At 40.0% G+C, this 26,290-nt stretch overlaps 1 non-coding gene and 1 pseudogene across 1 annotated transcript; one reads left to right on the top strand and one right to left on the bottom strand.

Annotated features, from left to right (window-relative positions):
* Positions 1 to 26,290, bottom strand: part of LOC133871544 (uncharacterized) — a 140,551-nt pseudogene that overhangs the window by 13,879 nt on the left and 100,382 nt on the right.
* On the top strand, positions 13,138 to 13,241 carry LOC133872094 (small nucleolar RNA R71). The gene has a single exon (XR_009900942.1). It is a non-coding gene; the product is annotated as a small nucleolar RNA R71 (small nucleolar RNA).

Genomic DNA, 26,290 nt, shown 5'->3' with positions numbered 1-26,290 from the left:
AAGGGTATGTTAGTACGAGTATCCCTTAACTAGCTTTGTTTTTGGTTAGTGGAGTTCCTGGGTTTGGCTGCCCCAGATTGGTTTTTCTCTTCACAGAGTTTCCACTTCGTAACAAATATCTTGTCTTATTTAAATTCCGCATTTAAGATATTTTGTTGGACACAAACACACATACTTGGTTAAATTAGAAGTCAATATTTGTTTTTCAATTGGTATCAGAGCTTGGTATACTATATTTTAGATTTATTTCTTCAGTGTAATCTCTTGACTTCTATTTTGTTTATTTTATTTTTTTAAAATGTCTCAAAATCTTAATTCAGTTCTGCCCTTTGATGGGATGAACTATGGCTATTGGAAAGCCCGCATGCGCTTCTTTTTAAAATCAATTGATGTCTGGAAAATTGTTGAAACTGGTTGGATTAAACCAGAAGAAACATAGGAAATTACTATTACTCAAACAAGCGCACGCCTCTCCAATGATAAAGCCCTCCATGCACTATGTCAAGCACTTTCACCATTTGAATTCGCAGGAATTTCAAATTGTAAAGTTGCTAAAGATGCATGGCAAATTCTAGAAACAACATATGAAGGCACAAAACTGGTAAAATCTGCCAAGCTTCAAATGTTGATTTTTAAATTTGAAGAAATTAAGATGCTAGAAGAAGAGACCTTCGAAGAGTTCTACACCAAGATTAGCAACCTAAGAAACTTGTTGGTGAGTCTTGGGAAACAAATCTCGGATGTAAAACTCATCCGAAAAATTCTAAGATCTCTGCCTGAGCGTTTCAGGATTAAGGTGACAACTATTGAAGAAAATGAAGATCTGGAGGAGATGAAGATTGAAGAGCTGGTAGGATCTCTTCAGACATATGAATACTCCTTACCTCCAGTCAGAAAAGCAAAGACAATTGCCCTCAATGCATCGAAGGCACCTAAGAAAAAATCCAGAGTCTCATCTGACGAAGACTTTGATGTTAATGAAGACGTAGTGGCAATGTTAGCCAGGGCTTCGAGCGGTTCATGAAAAATAATAAATTGAAGAAGAAGTTCTCTGACAGACTAAGAAAGGCTCCCCACACAGCTGAGTCAGAAGAAGCAGAGGAGATAGATTCGAGGGGTCCCCAATGCTTCGAATGTTTAGGTTTCAGGCACATCAGGATTGAATGTGCAAATCTGAAGAAATTAAAAGGGAAAGCCTTTAATGCAACTCTAAGTGTTGAGTTTGAGAAGGAAGAAGAAACTCCTGAGGAAGAAAAATTCCTGGCCTTTGTGGCCCCACATGAAGAAAATGAGGATTCTCAATCTTACAACTCCGAGAATAGTGAAGAAGAAGATATGCAATCAGCCTATCAACTTCAATATGTAGAGTTCTTAAAACTAAGGGAGAAATACAAGCAGCAGGTACTAGAGCCTAACAGCCACAGGACTAAGAAGACTGCCATGCTCATAAAGATCAATAATCTAGAAGAGAAGCTTCTGGAGACACAGTTACAGCTAGAAAGAGTCTTAGACGAGAAGCTAATTCACATGCTCTCTATTAAGAAGTGCCCAACCAACAAGACCGGACTTGGGTATGTTCCTCCTTCTACTTACGATACTCGTTCTACTTCCTAGACTATTTTTGTGAAGCCAGCTATTCTCGAGTCTCCACCCTCAATCGTGGATAAGGGAAAAACTGTTATGGATGGGGAAGTACCAGTCATCCCTCAGCCTCCGGCCAAGCTTCCTATCAAAAGAAAGCCTCCTACATGCCATCATTGTGGCGAGCCAGGGCACATCAGACCTAAATGCCCACATCAGCAAGTTCACAGGAAGAAAAAGTTGCAGGTTCCTAAAACTCCCAGTGTCACCAATGTGGAGTTAGTAGTCATATCAGACCTAGGTGTCCTCCACCTAAGCCACCTAGGCATCATAGATCTCTGCCCATAAATCATGTTCCAAGGCATCAGCAGTTGCAGAAGCCTACTCAAGCAAGAAAGACTTGGGTCCCCAAGAAGCTGTATATGGAGGAATAGAAGACTGCAGGAAGGGAAATTTCCTGTGAAGGAACATCTTCCATTAGTTCTTTCATGCAAGATCTGATTAGATTTTTGGCACTACAGCTAAAGAAGGAAGGACAGGACAAGAAAGAGGACATCCAACCCCCAAGGGGGAGCGGACCTACTCAGTAGGTGAGGTCACACATGCCTAGGATTTTGGTTCCTAAATCCTAAAGCATGATAGGTACACTTGCATAGCATTTTTATAGCATCATATAAAATCTTTGCATGTTGTTATGGAACCATCTTTTCTATCCCTATATTCCCTCTTGATTGTCTTGAGGAAATTTTGCAGTATTAAATAGGGATGATAGAAAAAGCACGTTGAGCGGGTGCTTTTCTATCATGGTACTGTCAAACCTCTCTCCCTGAGGTCAGGTTTGCTTTTATCTTACATGCTTCTACTATTCTATCCTCTTTATTAGAGCATTCCTAGTAGCCTCACCAAAATAGTTTTTTAGCTATTTTGGTGAGCCAATTTGATGAAAATCCTGAAAAACCACTCCTAGCAGCCTCACCATTTTAACCAAAAAAATTTGATGACTGAAATTACTAACCAAATTAGATGAGTCATTTTCACTCAACAACCCACTCACCAAATTTTGTTTCACCTTTCTCTCTCACATGACCAGCACATTTTTTTTCCTTTTTTCTCTCATTTTCTTCTCCAATCTCCCATCTCTCACACGATAATGTCCTTATTTCATGAATATGAAGAATTTTTTGTAAAAAGATTATATAGAGAAAGAATAAATAAATATTAAAAAAATATTATTTAAATAGAATAGTGATAATAAATAGTTAAAATGGTGAGGCTGCTGAGAGAATTTTAAAAAAGTGGCTCACCAGAATAGAGAAAAGTGATTTTTAGTTATTTTGGTGAGTAAAATTTGATGAGGCTACTAGGAATGCTCTTATGAAGCATGTTTTTTTTTTTTTTCTTTTTTTTTTCTTTTTTTTTTCTTTTTCTTTTTAATAAAAAAAAAAGGGAAAAAGGATGTAGAGTTTGTTGTTCCATTATATAGCTTCCAGATATCTTATGTATGTTTAATTGATGCCTTAGTTTTTGATGCATTTATTCTTTTGCCTTTATATAACTGAGAGTTCTTTTTTAATATCTACAAAGTTTCCCAGTTGCATCCATACTAGATAGTTGCTTTTCTCATGCAATGAAAAATGTGCACTTTCCAAGGCTCCCCTAAGGTATTTTTTTTTTCTCTCCTCTGACTTTTAGCTTCTGGAAATTCTAAATGAGAGAGATGTTTTTTTGCTAAGATGGTCAAACTGACCAACTCGCAAGTTGAACCTATAACCCATAAATTCTGGCATTCTTTCTAGGTTGCAGCACGAAGTGATAAAAAGCATTCAAAATTGTATAAATATAGATAAATAAAAAGATCCACTGCTTATATGCTATAAATTTGTTCTTGAAATTCTCCCTATAGAAATAGTCAGTGACCAAATCATTGCGAAAATAGACTGTCACTAGAGGATGATATAAATGAAAAAGTGCTGCAGCTTAGGGGAGTGTATCAGATGAGGGTGGCTAGGCCCTAGTAAAATAAGGTTTGCCTTTTGACTGATCTAACATTGATTTTCTCCCTTCTTTAGAAAATCCGGGTGATTCAAGTCATATCAGTGAAATTCATACCTTTTTGTGAAAGCCTTCACACACACACACACACACACACACACGCATTGCTTGAGTTAAGTAAAAATGTCTTTCTGCAAGGAAATTTTTGTGATCATTGACTCTTAACTCTCAATTATATCTTGGTATATTTTTGAAATGCTAATTGAACTGGGATATCAGCTTTATATACATGCGTGTTCTGGAAATTATTTGGGACATATTTTTTTACTATTTTTCCTCTCTTTTTCAGATTTTTTTAGTGAAGCATCTGGACAATGGTTCTGGCTGTCCAGACGGAAAGGTTGATTCGTCCGGATGCCCCTTCTCCTTGTCCGACCGGGAGTGTTTTTGCGATCTCTTACGTGGTACTACATCTGGACGTCACTTAATTTCCGTCCGGACGGTGAACCCTGTAGGGTTATATTGCTTTTCCCCTCGCGCCTCAGCCACCTCATATTTCTCACGTGCACGTGTCATCTTTGCAATTTCTCTCCACCCCAGATATGTTTTTATACTCTTTTACTGATTTATTTTAAGTTTTTATGATTAAAATAGTTTTTTTTTGGGTTTCTCTTATTTTGAGTTTAATATGTATTATTGCTCAAAATTCTTTATTAATTGGGATGAGATTTTGCATATTTGGTATCTTGTTATTGTTTGGGTTGAGTTTTATATAGTTGTAATCTTTGGGATAGTCTATTTTACAGCCGTTGTAATGCCCAATTTTTTTTTCGACTAACAGGAATTAATGCTTTCATGGATTTGTTTCTATGATTTTTTTTTTTTGCCCAGGAAATATGTCTTTAGATGACTCTCCTCCCTGAGTCAGGCAGAGAACTGAAGAGTCAGTTGTTGATAGGCTGCATCGCATGCAATCGTGACAGGTCCTATCAGAGCGGAATCTTCTCCGCACAGATCTGAGTGATCCCGTTCTACTCCCCATTGCTCAGATGCTTCTAGAGAACCAATGGGATTATCTGTACAATTATGCCTGCCCGGCATTTCCCAGACTGGTACGGGAATTTTTTGGCAACACGATCATCATCCAGGATGATGATAGAGGACTGATGATACAGACCATGGTCAGAGGACAACCGATTCAGATTGATCCACAGCTTATCAGTGCTATGATTGGAGTTCCTGTTTTACCAGTCTCAGGCGTTCCTTTCCCTACTGGTGATGAGGCACCCAGCATTGGCTTTTTGCATGATTTCTTTGGGACGAGACCACAGAGAGAGGACAAGTCCCACTCCCAAATCAACATTGGTGCTTTTGCTCCTATGCACCAATTTTTAGCAAAGGTTGTTGTGACAAACCTTTGGCCTCAAGCTCACCGGAGTGAGCTTACTCTTAAGAAGGCCACCCTTCTCTAAGCCATAGTGATGCGGACTCCATTTTGCTTGTGCAAGCACATTTTACACACTATGCTCGAGGTTCGAGATAAGAAGAACACGAATTTGTCTTTTGGGTTTTTGATCACTCAAATCTGTCTTCAAGTTGTGACAGATATTTAAAACTCTAAGCCCAGATCACGGATTCCAGATCCTCTTGGCATTCAAACCCTCATGAAGTCCAATGCACAGTTGTGGCATGAGGCTCAAGGCGGTGTTCCTCAGCCTCCACCAGTTCCCCCACCAGCAGCTGCATCATCATCATCACTAGCTGTGCCCTCTTCAATTGATATAAAAGCTGGATTTACTCAGCTTACGTCATCCATAGGAGCTCTCCAGTGTGAAGTTAATTGTAACGCCCCAAATTTGAGCCTACAAATTCGTAAGTAGAAACCTCCGGTTTCCACATGACATTACTACATCAGAGATAAACTCTAGCAGCGGAATATATATTTTTTCTTCTAAAGACTTAGGAATTGATAGCATAACACATTAGAGCTGACTGAAATACCTCAATACATTTATCAAAAGTTACTTAGGTTTATCTTTACATCCTATATGCACACTAGGTGCATCAAAATTAGTGCCACAGGCGGCACATAAGCATATAACATAAAACATGTCGAGCATGACATTGTTATAAGTATTTACATGCCATAAAACAAAACACATATAAGCGCAACTAGTAAATTCTAAGCTAGCACATGATAGTTCGTTGATGGTTTCAAAAACCATCAAAACTGGCATATGGGTCCATGCCTTCATTCTCCAGATCTGCATCAGTAACTATGCAAATATGATGTCATCATATTTACATAGACAAACAAGTGAGTCATCCATTTTCATATCTAAGTTACCATCAGATTAATAACAGTTTATAAATAATATAAATGCAAGAGTTGTATGAATATGCATCGTAGTAACCATTTAGTTTGTGTTTTATGATCATCTTTCTTCAGACCTCTCATTCTTAGGTATCCAAACCCGTTCATGTCCTTTGCCACACACTTAAAGTCTTACCTGTTTGCACTGGAATCCTACCGGTCCCAGCATTAGTTATATATTAGGACTTCGGACATCCCTGGGTCACTATGAACCCCCTGGATCCACTGACTAGCCTTCCTTCCACTTGCTACTACATCAGCTTGTTGATGGCTATCTCATTAGCCGTTATATTAATTGGACACAACATGCAATGCATGAACAACCACATGCAATAAACACACACCACACAGTCCTAATGAAACATAGAATCATTCCTCAGTAAGTACATCCATACTTACTCTCTTTGGTGTAGTTTCTTAGCTCCTTTTCTGTAACAATTATACAAAGAAGATGATGTATACATCAGTCCTTTTTCCAATAAAATGTGTATATTTTTACATCACTTTACTCATCGTTTTTAGTTATCAATTAAAAGGTAATTACTTCAACATGAATCCTACAACGATTCATGAGAAAATATTACAACGTTTCATGTTTAAGCACTGAAACACAGCATAATGCTCTTGGTAATATAACACTTAAACATGAATCCTAACAGGATAGTATTTTTATGTAAAGGGATAGGGAAATTAGCGGCATAGCCACTTTGTAGGAATACAATAAATTATAAAATAAATACGGGGGATTAAACCACTCCGTAGTAACGCAATAAATGATAAAATAAATACGGGGGATTAAATCACTCCGTAGTAAGGCAATAAATGATAAAATAAATACAGGGGATTAAACCACTCCGTAGTAATGGTAAAATAAATACGGGGGTTTAAACCACTCCGTAGTAACGTAATAAATGATAAAATAAATACGGGGGTTGTTAAACCAACTCCGTAGTAACGCAATAAATAAACAAGTAAATAAATACGGGGGTTGTTAAACCAAGTCCGTAGTAATAAATACAAATGAAATCAAATAGTAAGGAAGAGGTGTCAAGATTTACTCACCAATTTGATTTGGAGAGAAAAATAACTTCAAGAACACCAAAGTGGTTGTGTGGTAGAAGGAGAGAAAAAGGGAGAGAAAACCAAAGCAAAAGCTTTCTTGAAAGTTGTCTAGGATTTGTGTGGAAAAACAAAGGGCCTTGCATGCTTATTTATAGGAGGAAATCAGGGGTATTTAGGTCCAAAATGTAATAAAAGAATTAGCTTATTGGATAATGTCTTGCAAATTTGGATTTTAGAATTTTCGTCCAACTAGAGGGCAGCCTACTCTGAGAATTATTTCGATGGTCAAACCTACTCCGATTGACCTGAAATTTTGAGGGTAGATAGAGGACTTCATGACAAACATTTTCTCTTTTTGGTTCATCTCATTTTGAGTTCTTTTTGACTTATTTTCAATCAAGTCAAAGTTTCTGTCTATAAAGCCAAAATATCTTTTATCCACTTTCTGCATTCACACTTGCTTTATTGATTTTTCTTTCTTGTCATGATTACTCTTGAGATATCCTATCCTTTCATCATTATTCTTGTTTTTTATACATAAATGTTTCTAGAAGCATGGAGATATTTTTCTTGACAGTTTTTCATTTAATATCGACAGTTGGGTTATTTAGGCTCGGGTCAAAAAGTCAACTGGTGGACTTTTTACTAATTTTTGCCACATGGTAGATATTTCTTTTGTAAGCACAATGGTTTTTGATTTATCTAAATCTGAGTCTGTTTGACCTGTTTTCGGTTTAATCAAAGTTTAAAGCTTAAATGCTACTTTTAGGTTTTTAAGGGTTTTTAGGTTTTTAGGTTTTGATCTTTTAATTTTTTTCAAAACAACTTTAGGTTTGCTTATAAAAAAATGTGGATATTGTCTCCTTAACAATATCAATGATTTCTTAGGAGCTTGAAATTACTGGGCGTTACATTAATCTTATTGGAGAGCGTGTTGAGTAGTGTCAGATTGACATCAGGGAGTGCCTGCAGTATCATCACCCCAAGCCTGATGATAAGGACTGATTTTTTTTTTTTTACTTATTATTATTGTAACAATTTTAAATTTGTGATGACATTTTGTATTAAACACTTATGTTTTTATTAATACTCTGTTTACCCTTTGTCATTGTGTGACAAAAAGGGGGAGTATTTTTTAATTTATGTTTTGGTATTTAGACCGGGAATGTATTTCCAAACCAGTCAAGTGTTTTTGTCACAGAATGGCCAAAGTTGGAGTTTGTTAGTATTTTAAATTGGCTACATTCTGGATAACAAAAAGGACTTTATGTAATGGTTGCGAATTAACAGGATGGTCGATTCTCAATTCAAAATCTTTATGTATTCAGACAGTGTTCAAATCGAAGCATGTGATTGATCACAAGCTTCTAGAAGACGTCCATGAAGAGTTCTTGCAATTCCAAGCCAAATCAACTGGAACCTGTGCAACCGTCCGGACGCCCCGCAGTGTCTAGCAGATTACGTTGAAGACGTACGGACGATAGAGCAACACCGTCCGAACGGCTAGGTCAATCAATATTCAACACGGAGTTGAATTTCAGAAGTCGACACTGTTAGGGAAGTCTCTGCAAGTCGTCTGGACGATGTGGCAACACGTCTAGACACTGTCCAGTATTTCAGAATAATCCAGTGTTCCGTTCGAACGCAGGAAGGAGTTATAGCGAAGACCGTTGGGATGTAGACCTGATAAAGATAGAATTCCGCTGTTTCTGAAAGGATATCGCAGAAGACCGTTTGGATGTGGCTAACTTCCGTCCAGACACTTGACAGCTAGAGTATGAATCTCAGCAGTTTTAGGTTTTCTGTAAGCCTATAAATAGAGGGCCCTAGGCTTGTCAATTGTACAGAATTCGGTATTGAATTCTCTTAGCTTTGAGAAGGTGTTTTGGGAGAATTGAAGATCCGCTAGCTTTCAAGCTGTTGCCGGTGTGTGCTCAATAGTTCATGTGAAGTCTATTTTAGGGGTCGGCCCTAAGGTAAAAGAATCCATTAAAGACCCCTTCAAGTAGGAGACTTGGTTGGGAAGCATTTACGATAGGCTTCGTGTTAGAGTTAAAGGTATGACTACTGCATAAGGGTATGTGAGTAAGAGTGTCTTGTAACTAGCTTTGTTTTTGGATAATGGAGTTCCTGGGTTTGGCTGCCCCGGAGTGGTTTTTCTCTTCATAGAGTTTCCACTCCGTAAAAAATATCTTGTCTTATTTAAATTCCGCATTTAAGATATTTTGCTGCACACAAACACACACACTTGGTTAAATTAGAAGTCAATATTTTTTTTTTCAAGTATTATAGTAGGTAAGAATGTATGTAGTTGCTTCCAAGAGCGGAACTTCTATGTATAATCTCAGCTGCGTAGTATGGTTTAAATGTTTTCTATTAGTTGGTGTTTACTATATCAGCTATTGGGATTTTTCAAGCAAATGTTTATAAAATTGGTAGCTGTTATAGTATACGCAAGACTAAAAATGAAAAGTTGGTTCTTTGCCAAAACTTAGTCAGTTTTATATCACTGAGGTCTCGGTATGTTTAATACCGAGACAGTGAACTCATTCTTTCACCTATACGGATGTGGCAACCACCACAACTGTGTAGATGCTGTACCTTTGGCTGCAGGTACACCTGACATGGAGGATGACCTCGTAGCTTTGTATTTGGGATATTACGACTAGAGCTCGACGCGACTGTTGTAATGTGATAGACTGAGGGTTGTCCATTCTTTTGGTATATTTCGTATATGGCTTGTGACGTATGTGTCACGTATTCTTTTGTAAAGCCATTCGTTTGTAACGGTTGAAATGATGTTAAGCCTTAAACAGATAAACTTATGTATGGCTCTTTTGTTCAAACAATAGGTTTATTTTTAGATATGCTTTTCCACTGAGTTAATTATTGTATCATTATGTTTTCCACTACATAGATATAACTCTGATTATCAAGTACATGTTATGGGGCACACGCCATATGTTGGCTGAGGACATGTAGTCTTGCCACTGTGAAGATCCGTTTGTATGATATAAAAAAAAATACAAAAAAAAAAAATGGGTCGTCACAGCTGGACCTAGGAACTTATACTTAAGATTGTCAAGTAGGCGCTTGAGTTCCTTCTTGGGAGGCTCAAGAGCTGCTGCCTCTTTTTCCTCACTGCTCTCTAGAGGAGCAAATTCTAACGTGGCATCTGCTTGCTCAAGTAATTTATCCTAGTCCAAATCTTCTCCGAATTAAGCAAAGCATGCTTTTAGGGGGTCCTCAATGCTTGATTCTTCAACAGTCTCCTCCATTATCTCCTCAATTAAGCATACCCTTCCAATCTCATTATTCTGTAATGGCTGCTTACTGATATTGAAGATGTTTAGCTTTGTCATGTTGCCAAAAGAGATCTTCATGACCCCCGTTCTACAATTGATTAGGGCATTAGTCGTAGCTAAGAATGGTCACCATACATTCTGAATAGGTTCTGTGTCTAGCACTATAAAATCCATGGGGAAATAGAATTTTTCAACTTTAATCAAAACGTCCTCGATGATTCCCTGTGGTACCTTCATTGACCTGTCAGCCAATTGAAGCGTCGTAGAGGTAGGCTTCAATTCTCCCAACCCCCATTGCAGGTAGACTAAATAGGGTAAGAGATTGACACTTGCTCCAAGATCTATGTTAGTTTGTGATTGGCTACATTCTATTGGACAAAATCATTTCTGTGTAATGATGCTTATTATATAGGGATGTTGTTTTATTCAGAGTCTACACTTCAGTTATGAGCTTCAAGAAGACTTTGTGCAAGATTCTAAATAGTGTAGTTCAGTTCCCTTGCATTTGTCCGGACGATGTGGTTTTTCGTCTGGATGCTCATCTGTCAAAGCATCATCCGTCCGGACGACGAGATCTTTTTGTCTGAACTTCCCTCTGTGTCCAGAAGCTTCGAACTGCTCTCGGTTGCATCCGTTTCGACGTCTCAGCAACACGTCCAGACGCCTTTCAATGTTTGACAAGTCAAAAGATTTCTTTCCAAAACACAGATATGGGAAGACAGCTGTAACCGTCCGGACGACATGGCTATTCCATCCGGATGCTATCCTTGATATGGCAAGTCATGCAGAAGATGTTCAACCGTTTGGACGTCAGAGTCCATGGTCCGGATGCTTAGGCCTTAATATGGAAATTGCGTGTAGCTGAAGTGCAACTGTCCGGACGCTAGGGCAACACCGTCCGGACGTGGCCTTATTCAGGAAAGAATTTCAAGCGAATTTGGAAAGCCGATTGCACATTTATCCGTCTGGACGCCCTCAACTACTGTCTGAAGGCCGCCTAGGAAAATTGCATCAAACATGATTTAGGTTTCTATAGCCTATAAATAGAGGCCCCTAGGCATGTAATTTGTAAGAATTCGGTTTTGAATTCCATAGTGCTTAGAGAGTTTATTTTAGGAGTTGTTGTGCTGATCCGCTCACTCTCAAGCTGTTGCCAAGTGCTGTTACTGTGCTGAAACTAAAGTCTATCTTAGCGTTGGCCCTAAGGTAAAGGATTCCATTGAAGACCCCTTCAACTGGTGACTTGATTTGGAAGCGTTCTTGTTGGGTTACATGTTAGAGTTCAAGGTACGACCACTGCATACGGGTATGTGAGTGCTATTGCTTTGTAACTAGCTTTGTCTTCTGAATAGTGGATATCTTGGGTTTGGTTGTTCCGGAATGGTTTTTCTCATAATTGAGTTTCCACTTCGTCAACAAAATATTTGTGTCATTTAAATTTCGCAATTTAAATATTTTGTTGCACACTATCACACACTTGGTAAAATAGAAGTCATCTTTATTTTTCAATCTAGATATGCCTTCTCTATTTGGCTGACTCATATCATGCAAGAGATAGTAGGACATCTAAGGTCCTTGCACTTGATGGGCTGCTTGCATTGAAGGATATAGCTGACTTGTTCGGTCAAACACACCTTCTTTGGGACATTGGTTCTCCTCTTAACCGTGATCAAGTCCTTCAAGAACTTGGCATAAGATGGCACTTGCTGGATGGCATCCAAAAATGGAATATTGATTTGGACTTGCTTGAACACCTCCAAAATGTCCTCAAATTTTCCTCCCTTCTTAGGCGCTTGTAGTCTGTTTGGGTATGGTACCTTAGGTATAAAAGATCTAGGAGGATCCTCAACAATAATTGTGGCTTTAGATGGCTCCCCATTTTTTTCTTCCTTGTTGCCACTATCTTGCCCTTGAGGCATAGCGGGGTTCTCTTTAGGAAGAACCACTTGGTTGTCCACCCATCTTCCAGATCTAAGTGTGACAATAGCTTGCACATGCTTCTGCCCATGTGTAGGATTTGAAGAACTTCCACCACCAAATTGCAGCTTTGGATTAGGAACGGGTTGACTAGGGAGCTTACTCTTCTCTCTCTTACTCAAGTTATTTGCCATTTGACCCATCTGAACCTCCATCTTGGCAATCGCTTGGCCTGTGATCTGCATGAAGGCCTTAAGAGTGTCTTCCAAAGTTGACTGTGAAGATGAGGCTGGCACTTGAGTGCTTGATGCACTGGAGCTGTTTGAGCTGAATGACCATGAAATCCAAGGGGTATTGGCTTTGGGCATGATGATGGGCTCCTCCCTGGCCCATGGGCTGGTTTTGATTCCACAAAAAATTTAGGTGGTTCTGCCACCCAGGGTTGTAGGACTCGGAGAATGGTCCATTTGCTTGCTTCCTATAGTCATTGAAAGCGTTCACTTGTTCCTTCGGGCACTAGAGAAAAGTCGGTGAAGATGGACAATTCTGTGCTAAGTGCATAGGACTAGCACAAATGGACCAGCTATCACAACTGAATGTATTAGCAACATATGATAGACCTCGCTACAGTGAGAGCATCAACCTTTCTAGTGAGAGTATCTATTTCATCTTCAAATCACGATACTCCTTAACCTCATAGATGCCTCATTTCTTGAGGATTCGGGCAGATTTATCCCGACAACTCGAAAAATCTCACTGCTGTGAATTTTGGACAATTTATCCAAAGTCCTATATGCTTCATCCCCTGTCAAACTTAAGAATGCTCCTCCATTCATTGAATCGATCATATTACGGTTGGGTTGGGTTAATCCTTGGTAGAAGAATTGAACGAGTCTCCACTTCTTATATCCATGTGGAGGGCATTTGATCAACATCTCTTGGAATCTCTCCCAAGTTTCTGAAAACTTCTCATCTTCCTTTTGAGTGAAAGAACTTATCTCCTTGCGGTACTCATTTACTTTAGACATTGGGAAGAATTTGCTGTAGAACTTGATCAACAAATTTTCCCAAGATGTAATAGACCTAGGCATGTTTGAATCCAACCATGCCTTGGCTCTGTCGTGAACAGTAAAAGGGAAAATTCTAAGATGAACCGACTCCTCTAAGAAGTTATGGAATTTCAATGTGGTGCAAATATCCTTAAACTTCTTCACATGGCTGTAGGGGTTTTCAAGCTCTAAGCCATGGAATGAGGTAACGAGTTGGATGTCGTGAGGCTTGAGATCAAAATGGGTGGCGTTGGTAGGTGGCAATACGATACACGATGAGGAATTTATCGTAACTGGTGCAAACAAATCCCTAAGTGACCTATTGTGATCTATGTTCTCTGCTCTATGTTGCTTATTCTCGGGTTGGTGAGGATTTCCAGCCATATTATTCTCCATCTCAGCAGTCGCTCTCCGTTCTTTCCAAAAAATCCTTTCTATGTCGAGATCTAAGAGTAACAACTCTAAATTTAAAGATCTCCGACCAAGCATAAACAAGATACCAAAACTAAAATAAACTAAAATTTAACTAAAAGAAAATGCAAGTGGGGTAAACAGAATTATCCAAGGTGCAACTAGGTTAGTTCCCAGGAAAGTAGGGGGGGTCACAAGGACACTCTTAAATCTGAGGACTTTCATAGCCAGAACTTGCCTAGACATTGCATTCTTGGATAGCGCAGTAAGCCCACACTAGCAAATTTTGCATTTTTTTTTTACAAGATAAAATAATATAAAATAAAACAATGAAAACTAACACAGAAACATAAGAGGAAACAAAGTTACCCAAAAGTAAAAACTAAAACTGAAAATCTCACAAAACTGGACCAAAAATAAATTTTTGGCAAAAATTTCAGCTATTGAACTTTCGCAGGTGGTGCCCCCTGTGTTGGTGTGCTTGAGCTTAGGTGATGCGTGCTCGAGTGTTCTGGCCGTAATGTGCTCGAGCTTCAATGAAATGTGCTCGAGCATCTTCGCAGTGGCTCGGTGCGCTCGTGTGACTTAGATGGTCGCTCAATCGACTTCTGAAATTCTGCACATAAACAAAAATTTAGTTGAAAAATAAAAATTAATTAAACAAAACTTGATTTTCTTTTTTCACAAATCAACATTTCCCCTGCAACAGCACCAAAAACTTGATGTGAGAATTTTAATACTTGCAAGCGCATGAATTGTATATAGCAAAGTGTATGCAAGTGCGAGATCGTATCCACAAGGAAGTGTGTGCAAACAAAAATAATTCTTATTTAAAATCAACCTTACTTTAACCTAGTTCCATGTTTTGGATTTTTTTTTTTCAAAAAAAAGTAAAGATGAGTAAATAAACAAAGAGAAAAAGTACTAAGGTTTTGGAATCTACAAAACCAAATCAAATACTACATTCCTGCACTCTATTCATATATCCGATTCAAATGTGTTTGTTATTCAAGTTCTTTAACAATAAATCATGAATTCATTCGATGAATTCAACTCAAAGATAAATCCCAACGATTACCCCTTTGAGATCAAATCATCCATTGTATCAGTTTGTCAAAAACATGCTTTAAAAAAAAATGTGAATCCCCTAGGTGGTGCCCATCATGGGGTTTTTATAGCAAAACATTAGGTTAAACCCCATATTTTCAAAATTGCACGTCTACCCCTCAAAATCCTAATAAGGGAAAAGAATGCTAGGGTTTGGAGTGTCTACAGCCTCCAGGAGCAAGGAAATGGCATCTTTTTTTGTTACCACTTTAAATCTGCCATTTTAGGAAAGAAACTCGTGTCTGCCACGTCTGTGCACCTGTGCTCGATCGCACACTAGGTGCGCTTGATCGTACTCGAGATTTCTTCAGACCTTCCACTTATATGCAATTTCTCTTAAAACCAGCCATTTTTTCTCAATGACCTGCAACACACTAAAATACCAAAACTAACCGAAAACATCAGAAAATAACGAAGCTAAAGGTTTGGTAAATGCAAATTAAGGGGTCCAAATATACAATATTTGGCACTCATCAGACAGTAGTGGCAAGTGGCTAATGGGAGGAGAAATGACTATTGACAGCTGCTATGGCCTCCCTGACTTCAGTTCAGAGCCTCAGATAATCTGCAACAAGGCAACCATTGATGACAGTGAGTTGTGGCATCAAACGTTTGGACACTTAAACTTCATAAATATGCTCAAGATTGCTAGCAAGGAAATTGTCAAAGATCTACCCAAGATGGAGAAAACTGGGAAAGGACTTTGTGGTCATGCCAACTGGGGAAGCAAGCTCGAGCAGCTCATAAGAAAACTTCAGGTATTCTCACTTCTAGAAACTTAGAATTACTATATATGGATCTCATGGGTCCCACTAGAACTGCTAGTCTAGGTGGAAGAAAGTATATATTGGTGGTTGTGGAAGACTATTCCCAGTTCACATGGGCTTTTCTTCTCCTGGAAAAGTCTGATGCTTTTGATGCAACTCAACAACTATTCACGAAAATTTTGATTGAGTAAAACTGCCTCATCATGAGAATCCCCAGTGATCATGGAAGAGAATTTAAGAATGCCAGATTTGAAGAATTTTGTCACTCTCATGGCATTTAGCAAGAGTTTTCATCCCCCATCACTCCTCAATAGAATGGGGGTCGTAGAGCGAAAAAGCAAAGTTATACAAGAGATGGCTCGGGTAATGATCCATTGAAAGGATCTGGCTCAACACTTTTGGGGAGAAGCTGTCAACATTGCCTACCACATCATTAATAGAGTCTACTAGCGGCCAGAAACCAGCAAGACTCCTTATGAGATATGGCGAGGAAAGAAGCCCACGGTTAAGTATTTCTGGATTTTTGGAAGTAAGTGCTACATTTTTCGAGACTGGGAAAATCTGGGAAAATTTGATCCCAAAAGTGATGAAGGAATATTCTTGGGATACTCCACCAACAGTAGTGCTTACAGGGTATTCAACAAAAGAACAGAAATTGTGATGGAATCGATTAATGTGGTAATTGATGATGAAGAGTTGGGTCACCTAGCAAGGGGGAGAAAATTTAGTCCTTCCCAGAAGAGCTGCATACTGCTTCAGCTTATATGGTCAAGTCATCTTCTTCAACCCAAGAAACTTCTGTCATTCCTTCAGCAGCTGCTCCTCCACCAGATTCTCAAGAAACTGTGCCTTCTGGGGACGCTACCAGTGCATCTGAAGATGAGGATGAACCTACTAAACCTCCTAAAAGGTCATGGGTCAAGCTCAATCATCCTTCCATCCAGCTAAATGGGAATCTCGATGAAGGACGTCGTCTGAGAAATAAAGTGATCCAACCATCAGATGAAATAGCAAATCAAGACACATATAGTTGTTATCTTGCAAGGTTGAACCAAAGAAGGTTGATGAAGCTCTACAAGATGAAAGCTGGATCACTGAAATGCATGAGGAATTGCATCAGTTTACTAGAAACGATGTGTGGACTATTGTTCCCAGGCCTTCAGATCACAATGTCATTGGCACCAAGTGGATCTTCAAGAACAAATCAGATGAGCATGGTATGGTGATCAGAAACAAGGCTCGTCTTGTTGCTCAATGTATACTCAGATTGAAAGGGTAGATTTTGATGAAACTTTTGCTCCGGTTGCTCACTTAGAGTCCATCCGTATTCTGCTTTCCATTGCTTGTCATCTTGGATACAAGCTTTATCAAATGGATGTTAAAAGTGTCTTTTTGAATGGCATACTTCAGGAAGAGGTATATGTAGAACAACCAAAAGGGTTCCAAGATCCTCATCATGCTCAACATGTCTACAAGTTGAAGAAAGCCCATGTACGGCCTCAAGCAAGCTCCCCGGGCATGGTACGAGCGTCTGACTACTTACCTTTTGGCTAAAGGATTCACAAGAGGATAGGTTGACCAGAGTCTATTCATCAGGAATCAAGGTAATCATAAGCTCATTGCTCAAATTTATATAGATGACATCATATTTGGAGCAACTTTGAATTCCCAAGCCCATGATTTTTCTGAGGAGATGAAGTTGGAGTTTGAGATGAGCATGATTGGTGAGTTGACCTATTTTCTGGGACTTCAAGTTAAGCAAACTCCTGAAGGGATCTTTATCTCTCAATCCATGTATGCCAAAGATCTGGTAAAATGGTTTGGTCTCGATGGGATGTGTTAGTTTGTAAACTTCATTCTGTTGGACAAAATCACTTCTATGTAATGATGCTTTTAAACAGGGATTCTGCTATTCTGAGGTCTTCTAGAAATTCTGCACTGTCTACAAGTCAGAAAAATTGAATCCCTTACAGCTGTATGGACGACATGATATAAAGTCCGGACGCCCAACTGTCCAAAGCATCATTCGTCTGGATGATGAGAACTTTCCATCTGAACCTTCCGCTGTATCGATAAGCTTTGAACTGTTCCAGCTTGCATCAGTCCAGACATTTCAGGAGCACGTTCGGACGACACTATGTGTTCGACCAGCTATAGGATTTCTTTCCAAAACACAGATAAGGGAAGATCGCTGCAACTGTCCAGACGATGTGCACTCCCGTTCGAGCGCGCTCAACCATAAGGCAAGTCGCGCATTCAAAAATCAGATGTCCAGACGTCAGCCTTCATGGTCCGGACGCGTGAGCTACTTATATGGAAATTGCGTGCATCTGATCAACCGTCCGGATGACCATTTTCTTGGTCCGGATGCGCGAAGCCTTGATATGGAAATTGCGTGCAGCTAAAGTGCGACTGTTCGGACGACAGGGCAACACCGTCCAAACGCGGCTCAAATCAGAAAATAATTTCAGTGAAATTTTGGGAAGTCGATTGCACAGTTGTCGGTCCGGATGTCTTATGTCTTCCGTCCAGACGGCGCCTAGGTTTATCAAGCCAGATGCTCATTTGAACCTGCAGCCTATAAATAGAGGTCCCTAAGCTTGAGAACTGCAAGAATTCATTATTGAATTCCTTAGTGCTTAGAGAGTTATATTGTAGAATTATTGTGCCGAGTTAGTCTCTCTTAAGCCGTTGCTGTGTGTGCTGTTGCTATGCTTATCTGAAGTCTATCTTAGGGGTTGGCCCTAAGGCAAAGGATTCCATTGAAGACCCCTTCAGGTAGGAGACCTGGTTGGGAGGCGTTCGTGTTGGGTTACACGTTAGAGTGCAAGGTACGACCACTGCATCAGGGGTATTTGAGTGTTACTACTTTGTAACTAGTCTTATCTTCTAAATAGTGGATATCTTGGGTTTGGCTGCCTTGGAGTGGTTTTTCTCTTATTGAGTTCCCACTTCGTTAACAAAATTCTTGTGTCTTTTGAATTCCGCATTGATATTATTTTGTTAACACTTTATGCACACACACACTTGTTTTTTATTGGAAGTCATTTTGATTTTCAATTGGTATCAGAGCTTGGTACACTCTGTTTAGATTCAATTCTTGAGTGTTACTCTTTTTGACTTCTATTTGATAAAATGTCTCAAAGTCTTAATACTATTCCTACCTTTGATGGTACGAACTATGGTTATTGGAAAGCTCGTATGCGATTCTTTTTAAAATCTATTGACTGTTGGAATATTGTTGAAACTGGTAGGACTAAGCCAGCTGATGCAACTCTCGAACTAGACACTAAAAAACGCCCGACTTTCCAATGATAAAGCCCTCCATGCTCTTTGTCAAGCACTTTCACCATTTGAATTTGGAAGAATCTTAAATAGTGAATTCGCTAAAGAAGTGTGGAAAATTTTGGAAACAACATATGAAGGCACCAAACTTGTTAAATTTGCCAAACTTCAAATGTTGATTTAAAAAATTTAAAGAAATTAAGATGTTGGAGTATGAGACATTTGGAGAGTTTTACTCCAAGATGAGTGACCTAAGAAACCAAATGGTAAGTCTTGGGAAAAACGTCTCGGATGTAAAACTCATCCATAAAATTCTAAGATCATTGCCTGAGTGTTTCAGGATCAAGGTTACTACAATTGAAGAAAGCAAAGATCTGGAAGAAATGAAGATTGAAGAGTTGGTGGGATCTCTTCAAACTTATGAGTTGTCCTTGCCCCCGGTTAAGAAGCTGAAAACCATTGCCCTAAAAGCCTCCAAGAAGAAGGCCGAAGTCTCATCTGGAGATGACTCTGAGGATGAAGAAAAAGCTGTGGCCATGCTGGCCAAAATTTTTGGAAGACTAATGATAAATGAGCGGTTCAAGAAGAAGTTTTCCAAAAAAATGAAGAAGGTCCCCAGAGAAGCTGAACCGGAGGAAGCTAAGAAGAAAGATCCCAGAGGCCCAAGCTGTTTTGAATGCTCAGGGTTTGGGCATATTCGGGATGATTGTGGAAATCTCAAGCAGGGTAAGGGGAAGGCATATAACACGACTCTCAGTGATAAGTCCGAGGAATAAGAAGCTCCTGAGCAAGAAAATTTTCTAGCCTTTGTGGCTCCACATGTAGAAGAAGAAGATTCTTACTCAGAGCACAGTGATGATGGGGAAGAACTCAAGGAGGCCTATAAAACCCTCTATATAGAGTTTGAAAAGCTGAGGGAAGGTCGCAAGCAGCACATTCATGATCTGAACAGTTTACAGACTGAGAAGAGTTCATTGTTGTGCAAAATACAAGAGCTAGAGGAGAAGCTACTAAAGACACAGCTCCAATTAGAGAGAGTCACTGATGAAAAGCTTACTCACATGCTATCAATCCAGAAGAGCCCAACAGACAAGACTGGTCTCGGGTATATAGCTCCTCCTTCTGATATTCCCTCTACTTCTAGGACTGTCTTTGTTAAGCCTGTAGTCCCAGAGCCTCCCCCCACTGTTGAGGATAAAGGGAAGGATAAAATCAATGGAGATGCTCCGGGCATTCAGAATCCCTCTTCCATCAGAAAATCTCTTCTATGCCATCAATGCGGTTCAAGTGGGCATGTCCGACCCAAGTGCTCCCTCCTTAAAGCACAAAAAGCAAAGGTCAAGAAAGAAGTGCCCATACAAGCAAATTATGGAAAATGACCTCTGGCCCAGCATCAGACTCCATGGCATCAGAGTCTTTACTAGACTCCATGGAATCAATCTCCATGGTATCAGGCTCCTTATCAAGCCCCATGGCATCAAGACCTCAGGCATCAAGCTCCAAGGCACCAAGTGCCTCAGTATCAGTGGCCTCAGTTGAGATTTGTCCCTGCCAATCATAGTGGCAAATCCAAGTTCAATAAATCCAAGCATTCCAAAAAGCCGCAGAAGGTGGAAAATGATTTATACTGCAAGGAACCACCGATTTGGATGCAAAGCATGATGGAGTGGATGGGCCAACAGATGAATTCCTATTAGCAACCACCCATAGGAAGGCAGGCTTGGGTCAGAAAGAAGGAAGAAGTGCACCCATGAGGGGGAATAGACTCACCTAGTTGGTGAAGGTACTCCTGCCTAGGATTTGGTTCCTAATCCTAAGGCATCAAGTTTGATTGCTTGATCTTTTACTTATAGCTTGTGCTTACTACGCAATTTTGGAACCATACTTTTCTTTTGCCCCCTATTTCTCTTGAGAGAATATTGCAGGTACTATCTGGGGAAGACAGTAAAAGCAGGTCGGGCACTGTTTTTCTGTTCTGGCAACTTTGATCCTTCACAGGTTTGATCTTGCTTGCATGCTTACTTTATGATGTTCTTTCCATAAAGCATATTTAAAAAAAAAATTGCTGGGGAGAAAGATCCGAGGGGTCCCCAGTGCTTCGAATATTCAGGATTTGGGCACATCAGAACTGAATGTGCAAATATGAAGAAACAAAGAGGGAAAGCCTTTAATGCAACTCTTAGCGATGAGTCTGAGAAGGAAGAAGAAACTCCTGAGAAAGGAAAATTCCTAGCCTTCGTGGCCCCACATGAACATAAGGAGGATTCTCAGTCCTACTACTCTGAGAATAGTGAAGAAGAATATATGCAGTCAGCCTATCAACTTCAATATGTTGAATTCCTAAAGCAGAGGGAGAAATACAAACAATAGGTACTAGAGCTTAACAGCCTCAGGACAGAGAAGACCTCTATGCTCATAAAGATCAATGATTTAGAAGAGAAGCTACTGGAGACACAGTCGTAACTGGAGAAAATTTTAGATGAGAAGCTCACTCACATGCTCTCTATTTAGAAGTGCCCAACTGACAAGACCAGACTTGGGTACGTTGCTTCTTCCATTTCTGATGCTCCTTCCATTTCTGATACTCCTTCTACCTCCAAGAACATTTTCATGAAGCCAGTTATTCCCGAATCTCCACCCCCAAGAATGGATAAGGGAAAAGCTATTATGGAACGGGAAGTTCCTATCATCCCTCAGCCTCTGGCCAAGCTTCCTATCAGAAGAAAGCCTCTCACATGCCATCACTGTGGCAAGCCAAGGCACATTAGACCTAACTGCCCACATTGGCAAGTTCAAAGGAAGAAAAAGTGGCAGGCTCCTAAAACTCCCACGTGTCACCAATGTGGAGTTAACAGTCATACAAGATCTAAGTGTCCTCCACCTAAGTCTCTCAGGCAGCATAGATCTCCGCACATAAATCATGTTCCAAAGCATCAGCAGCTGCAGAAGCCTATTCGAGCAAAAAAGACTTGGGTCCCCAAGAAGCTGTATATGGAAGAACAGAAGACTGCAGGATGGGAAATCTCCTATGAAGGAACATCTTCCGTCAGTTCCTTCATGTAAGATCTGGTAAGATTTATGGCACTACAGCTTAAGAAGGAAGGACAGGACAAGGACAAGGACAAGGACACCCACTCCCCGAGGGGGAGCAGACCTACCTAGTAGGTAAGGTCACACATGCCTAGGATTTTGGAACCATCATTTCTATCCCTATATTCCCTCTTGGGTTGTCTTGAGAGAATTCTGCAGGTATTAAATATGGATGATAGTAAAAGCACGTCGAGCAGCTGCTTTTCTATCATGTTACTCTCAAACCTCTCTTCTTGAGGTTAGGTTTGTTTCTACCTTACATGCTTGGTCAATACTATCATTTTCATTGTGAGGCATGTTTGTTGTTTATCTTTTAAAATAATAATTAAAAAAAGAGGGGCGATGGGATAAAGGATGCAGAGCTTCATTGTTCCATTATGTAAGTTTCCAGATATCTTATGTATGTTTAATTGATGTCTCAATTTCTGATGCATTTATTCATTTGCCTTTATAAAACTGAGAGTTTTTCCTTGATATCTACGAAGTTTCCTAGTGGCATCCATAGTAGATAGTTGCTTTTCACTTGCGATGAAAAATGTGCACTATCCAAGGCTCCCCTAAGGTATTTTTGTCTCTCCTCTGACTTTTAACTTCTGGATTTTTTTTAGAGAGATGTTTTCTGCTAAGATGGTCAAATTGACCAACTCACTAGTTGAACCTAGAACCCATAAATTCTATCTTTCTTTCTAGGTTGCAGCACCAAGTGATAAAAAGCATTCAATCGAATAAAATTGGATATAGAAAAAGATCCATTGCCTGCTAAATCTGTTCTTGATATTGTCCCTATAGAAACAGTCAGTGACCAAATCATTGCAGAAATAGATGGTCACTAAAGGACATTGTAAAAGAAAAAGTGCTGCAGCTTAGGGGGAGTGTATCAGATGAGGGTGGCTAGGCCTTAGTAAAATAAGGTTTGACTTTTGACTGATCTAACAATTATTTTCTCTCTTCACTAGAAAATTCAGGTGATTTAGGTCAGTTTAGTGAAATTCATACCTTTTTGAGAAAGCCTTCACACACGCACGCATTGCTTCAGTTAAGTCTTCTATTGAAAAATGTCTTTCTGCAGGGAAATGTTTGTGCTTATTGAATCTTAACTCTCAATTATATCTTGGGATATTGTTTATATGCTAATTGAACTGAGATATCAATGTTATATAGATGCGTGCTCTGGAAATTCTTGGGAAATATTTTTCTCCTCTTTTTCCTCTCTTTTTCAAATTTTTTGTGTGAAGCGTCTGGATGGTGTGTTAGTTTGTAATTGGCCACATTCTGTTGGACAAAATCACTTCTTTGTAAAGATGCTTTTTATCAGGGATTCTACTATTCAGAAGTGTCCCAGGAGATTCTACACAGTTTGCAAGTCAGAAAATTTGGTTTCCTGCCAGCTGTCCGGACGTACATCAGACTAAAGCGTCATCTGTCCGGACAACGTGGTTCCCGTCCAGACCTTCTTCTATGTCGAGAAACTTTGAACTGCTCCAGCTTGCATACATTCGGACGATTCAGCAGCCCGTCCTGACGAACCACAATGTTTGATCAAGCTTCAGGATTTGTTTCCAAACACAGATATGGGAAGATTGCTGCAACCATCCGGACAATGTGGATTCCCTTTCGGACGCGCTCATCCGTAAGCCAAGTATCGCAATTCAATTCTAGACGTCCGGACGACAGTCAGCATGGTTCGGATGAGTGTTCAACAGATATGGAAATTGCGTGCATCAGATTGGCCGTCCGGACCTCCATCCTCCTAGTCCGGACAAGCGGAGCCTCTATATGGAAATTACTTGCAGCGGACGTGCGACCGTTCGAATGACAGTGCCTCACCGTCCAGACGTGGCTCTCAATCAGGAAAGATTTTCAGCAAAATTTTTGGAATTTCGGTCGTACAGTTGTCGTTCTGGATGGCCTATGACCACCGTCCCGACGACGCCCAGTTTTATCAAGCCAGACGCTCATTTGAACTGTTAGCCTATAAACAGAGGTCCCTAGGCTTGAGAACAGCAAGAATTCGGTACTGAATTCCACTAGTGCTTAGAGAGTTATTTTGTGAGGTTATTGAGCTGAGTTGATCTCTCTGAAGCTGTTGCTGTGTGTGCTATTACTGCACTTAACTTGAAGTCTATCTTAGGGGTTGGCCCTAAGGTAAAGGATTACATTGAAGACCCCTTCAGGTAGGAGACCTAGTTGGGAGACGTTCATGTTGGGTTACACGCTAGAGAGCAAGGTACGACCACTGCATCAGGGGTATATGAGTGTTACTACTTTGTATCTAGTCTTGTCTTCTGAATAGTGGATATCCTGGGTTTGGCTGCCCTAGAGTGATTTTTCTCTTAATTGAGTTTCCACTTCGTCAACAAAATATTTGTCTCCTTTAATTCTGCATTTAATATTTTCTTGCACACTGTTCACACACACTTGTATAAATTAGAAATCTCTTTATTTTTCACGATGTATTTCAGAACGTCCGGACGGTGCTCTTGGTTGTCCGGACGGTGATTCTGGTTGTCCAGACGATACAGTTTGTTAGTTTGTAATTGGCCACATTCTGTTAGACAAAATCACTTCTTTGTAAAGATGCTTTTTATCAGGCATTCCGCTATTCAGAAGTGTTCCAGAAGATTCTGCACAGTTTGCAAGTCAAAAACTTCGGTTTCCTGCCAGCTGTCTATATGATGTGACATACCGTCTAGACGCCCAATTGTCCAATGTATCAACCGTCCGGATGACGTGACATATCGTCCGGATGCACATCAGACTAAAGCATCATCCATCCGGACGACATGGATTCCCGTCCAGACCTTTCTCTGTGTCGAGAAGCTTCGAACTGCTCCAGCTTGCATACATCCGGACGATTCATAGCCAGTCCGGACGACCCTCAGTGTTCGATCAAGCTTCAGGATTTCTTTCCAAAACACAGTTATGGGAAGATCCCTGAAACCCTCCGGACGACGTGGATTGCCGTCTGGACGCGCTCATCCATAAGGCAAGTATCGCAATTCAAATCCAGACATCCGGACTACGGTACTCATGGTTCGGACGCGCGTGCATCAGATATGGAAATTGCGTGCATCAAATCAACCATCCGGACGATCATCCACCTGGTCCGGACGAGCGAATCCTTTATATGGAAATTACTTGCAACGGACGTGCGACCGTTTGGACAACAGGGCATCACTGTCCGGACGTGGCTCAGAAACAGGAAAGAATTTCAGCAAAATTCTCAGACAATTGATCGCACAGTTGTCTGTCTGGACGGCCCATGATTACTGTCTGGACGGTGCCTAGTTTTCATCAAGCCAGACGCTCATTTGAACCATCATCCTATAAATAGAGGTCCTTAGGCTTGAGAACAACAAGAATTTGGTATTGAATTCCATTAGTGCTTATAGAGCTATATAGTGAGATTATTGAGCTGAGTTGATCTCTCTGAAGCCGTTGCTGTGTGTGTTGTTGCTGCATTTAATCTGAAGTCTATCTTAGGGGTTGGCCTTAAGGTAAAGGATTCCATTGAAGACCCCTTCAGGTAGGAGACCTGGTTGGGAGGCGTTCGTGTTGGGTTACACGTTAGAGAGCAAGGTACGACCACCGCATCAGGAGTATGTGAGTGCTACTACTTTGTATCTAGTCTTTTCTTCTGAATAGTGGATATCCTGTGTTTGGCTGCCCCAGAGTGGTTTTTTTCATATTGAGTTTTCCACTTCTTTAACAAAAATTCTTGTGTTATTTAATTTCTGCACTGTTATTTTGTTAACACCTTGTGCACACACACACTTAGAAGTCAATTTCAATTTTTCAATTAGTATCAGAGCTTGGTACACTCTGTTGAGATTAATTTCTTGAGTGTTATTTTTTTTTATTGACATCTATCTAAAAATGTCTCAAACTCTTAATATTGTTCCTGCCTTTGATGGTACGAACTATGGCTATTGGAAGGCTCGTATGCGTTTCTTTTTAAAATCTATTGACTGTTGGAGTATTGTTGAAACTGGTTGGACTAAACCAGCGGATGCAACACTCTAACTAGTCCCACAGAAAAAAGCATGACTTTCAAATGATAAGCCCTCCATGCTCTATGTCAAGCACTTTCGCCGTCTGAATTTGTAAAAATTTCAAACTGTGAATCTGCTCAAGAAGCATGGCAAATCTTGGAGACAACATATGAAGGCACCAAAGTGGTAAAATCTGCCAAACTTAAACTGTTGATTTCCAGATTTGAAGAAATTAAGATGTTGGAAAAAGAGACATTTGGAGAGTTTTACTCCAAAATGAGTGACCTAAGAAACTCTATGGTGAGTCTTGGGAAGCTCATCTCGGATGTAAAACTCATTCAAAAAATTCTAAGATCTT

This window comes from Alnus glutinosa, chromosome 6 (assembly GCF_958979055.1).
Source record: "Alnus glutinosa chromosome 6, dhAlnGlut1.1, whole genome shotgun sequence".
Classification (NCBI taxonomy): domain Eukaryota; kingdom Viridiplantae; phylum Streptophyta; class Magnoliopsida; order Fagales; family Betulaceae; genus Alnus; species Alnus glutinosa.
The sequence above is the reverse complement of the archived record's forward strand: the minus strand, read 5'-3'. Positions and strand labels throughout refer to the sequence as shown.